Source organism: Eucalyptus grandis, chromosome 3 (assembly GCF_016545825.1).
Source record: "Eucalyptus grandis isolate ANBG69807.140 chromosome 3, ASM1654582v1, whole genome shotgun sequence".
Classification (NCBI taxonomy): Eukaryota; Viridiplantae; Streptophyta; class Magnoliopsida; order Myrtales; family Myrtaceae; genus Eucalyptus; species Eucalyptus grandis.
Genome location: NC_052614.1, coordinates 44,306,770 through 44,310,095, shown reverse-complemented (window position 1 = coordinate 44,310,095; position 3,326 = coordinate 44,306,770). Strand labels below are relative to the sequence as shown.

Here is a 3,326-nt window from a genome sequence, read left to right as displayed (position 1 = left end):
GCTAAATAAATGCACCATCGGTGTTAAATGTCTCGACTTTTCCAAAATACATTACATCAATATTAACGTTTTAAGCCATGGAAATTATTTCGGTAATTTGGTAAAAGTAGAATAATTTGAAATATTTTAGGGAACTTTTTAAAGAGTTGGAAGGAAGGGAAAGATGTAGGAAAATGCATCACGTAAGAACCAAAACGGTCCGGCCAAAAAAGAAAAGAAAACCAAAAATGGAAAAAATGGAAACTACATAAATATATCGAGTATTTGCAGCGGACGGCGTGAATTCATTTCACAGCTTGACACGAGACGTGTACGGTAGAGATGCGCGTCGCCCGCCACCGTGGCTATGCGACGCACCCGCTTACGATGCCCTCCGCGCGAGCTACCATCCGGTGTGACTCGCCCACTCCAACGTCAACCGCTTCCGACGCAGCCCCATGTCCTCCGGAGCAGGCGCCGGCTGTTCCGTCGCCGGCGACGAGCGAGTCGACTCCGTGACCGGCGATCGTGTTTCCGGTCGTCTCTGCTCGTCGACGATCACCGTAAGCTACGGCTCGTCGATTTTCGCGTTCCGTGATTCGCCACGTGTCTGGAGGCCTAGGGCATAGTTCGGCTTGGCTTTCGATTTCCCGAAAACCTCGAGGAATGACTTTGAGAATGTATTGCGTCGTCTTGAGAAGTGCTATTGGCCGCGAACGAGGTGCTTGCGTCGGATTCTCGCTGTTTTGTGGGAATGTGGATCAATTTCGTGCGTGGCGCTTGTGCAGAAGTGAGTAGTTTATTGATTGTTTGCAGGTCAATGTGCTCGGTTGTTGTTTGTGTTTACTGTGCGCTGAACGAGCTTCTTTGGGCCGTTGCAGAGGTTTTGACGTGGATTCGACGTCGCCGGTTCGCGCGCATACCCGTGGATAGAAGGAAGGAAGGAAGCAAGGAACGAAGGCTTTGCAGCAGCGGGGACGACAGCTGGAGTGGTATCGCATGATGCTGTTTCCTCATTAGATTCTGGAGAAGCGAAATGGTAACATTGGCTTGGCTTTCATTTCTATTTGCTGTTTGGCATTGAATATCAACTGGTAAGAAAGATAGTTAGGTGCTAATGTTTCTGTAAAGATCAAGGAAGATCTCAAGTATTGTGTACAAATTGAACTATGGCTATTTAGCTAGAAACATGAGAGCTTGTACTCATAGCAATATTGGTAACGGATTGGGATACTGGGATATTAGAAAGAAACAAAGCATAAGCAATCTTTTGAGTTTTATCGAGCCATGGTGAGGGAATGTAGACATGATGAGTGATAACCAATGCATGAGAGTTTCTATGGAAAGCTTTTTCTTTTTTTTTTTCTTTTCCTTCTTTTTTTCTGTTCTTTTTAACTTCTTTCTTTTTTCTGTGTGTGGGGAGAGTGGGGGAGTGTTGATTAGTTCCCCCAGAGGGAGTGGGAGGCGATTTCTAGTGTTTATATACTTTCTTTTAGTGTCATTTAGATTAAAGAGGGAGCTTAGCACATGATTGTATTTCCTGTTAGAGGCTATAGGCATCGGTTGGTATAACTTATTAGAAATTGTGCTGGCTTTAGCTTTTAGATTCGTGCCGTGTGCCTATGTGTGCACTCAGTCATGAAAGCTGAAGATTGCCATCCTTCGTCTCTCACCCATACTTGCAAGGGAATGTGAGGGCATATTAAAAATTTAAGATTAAAACCATCATTGGTGATTGTGTTGTTTGGCTGGTCATTTCAGGATAACAGTTTATGGATGGCCAAAGGTGCTGAAAGAGGTCCAACATTTGATAACCCTCCAGAATTGAAACAAAACGGACTCATCGATGGTTAGCAGATTCTGGCGAGGCGGATTTTTCTCTAGCAAGAAGCATGCAGGACAATCTCCAAGTGCCCAGTCAATTTCCAGAATTTCACATTCCAACATTCCTGCATGGGAGAGTCTAGCCAGTTTTCAGCCGACATCCAACCAATTTGTTGACAGGTTGTTTGATCCGAAACTACAAGGCCTGTTGACTTCACTGAAAGGAGTATTTTTGTAGAAGCAGGTGGGGCAAATTTGAGTGAAAAGGATTCAGAGGATCAGCATGAGGATGACATATCTGTAGGTTTGTCCATATCTCAATCCACGGAGGACCCAGAGATGTGTCTCAGCTACAATGGAATTGAAAAGTTAAGGCCAATCGTTTAAGGATTCTGAAACTGGAATCACAGTCTGAAGATGAATAGCTTTGACAGGGAAAATCATATTGATATGCATACTGCTCTGGCTTATGACAGACAAAACGACATGGTCATTATACCAGTGGGACAGGACTACAATAAGGACATCGAGAATGTCAATTAATGAGGCACACATATGAGGAATGTGGTCAAATCAAATCAAGGGACTTTGCATATTACAAGGAAAAGATCCTACTGCTGTCCTCCGTAGCTGATGCATATAAGGAGGAAGGCAACATTATCTCCTTTGATGGTTTTAATGATGAACGGGACATTATCCCTGTAGGAAGATCAGTTGGTGGCTTAGATGAGCCAGACAGTCAATCTTCACTTCAAATATCAAAAGAAGATGGTAGGAAGCAGGTGGCCACTTCAAATGTGAATGTCATGAGGGTGGTCAAGTCTAGAAGTGATTTTGTTTCCAAGAATAAGCCAGAGTCAAAACCATCTAGAAAAGAAGCTCCCTAATAGCTTCCCCTTCAAATGTCAGAAGCCTGATATCTACTGGCATGCTTGACGGCATCCCAGTAAAGTATGTTTCTGTGTCATGTGAGGTAACCTGCCTTAGATTATTTCCATTCATTCCTTTCCATTCATTGCTGCTGAGTGACTTATAGTCATAATACTCCAATAAGGAGCTTCGGGGAATCATAAAGGATTCTGGCTATCTTTGTGGCTGTCAATCATGCAATTATTCGAAGGTAAGACCTTTTACTGCTGCTTAAGGAGATCGTGGTGGAGTCATGCTCTATAGAGAGCTTATACTTTGTCAATTTTGCTGTAAGGTGCTTAATGCATATGAATTCTTGCGCGACATGCCGTTGCAAGACAAAGCATCCAAACAATCATATATACTTTGAGAATGGGAAGACCATCTATCAAATAGTTCAAGAACTACGGAGCACTCCTGAGAGCTTGCTGTTTGATACAATTCAGACTGTGTTTGGTGCACCAATTAATCAGAAATCTTTTCGCATCTGGAAAGGTAAAATAGATATCTTTCTCGGTATTATATGCAGTTTATTGGAGAAAGATCATTCATCTCTCTCTCTCTCTCTCCCACCACATGCATGCATTACATGCACACACATACACACAAACATG

At 43.1% G+C, this 3,326-nt stretch overlaps 1 long non-coding RNA gene across 1 annotated transcript; it reads left to right on the top strand.

The window, feature by feature from the left end:
- Positions 1-2,693: 2,693 nt before the first annotated feature.
- Positions 2,694-3,028, top strand: LOC120291419. The gene is made up of 3 exons (XR_005549449.1): positions 2,694-2,776; positions 2,858-2,923; positions 3,008-3,028. It is a non-coding gene; the product is annotated as an uncharacterized LOC120291419 (long non-coding RNA).
- The last annotated feature ends 298 nt before the right edge of the window (positions 3,029-3,326 follow it).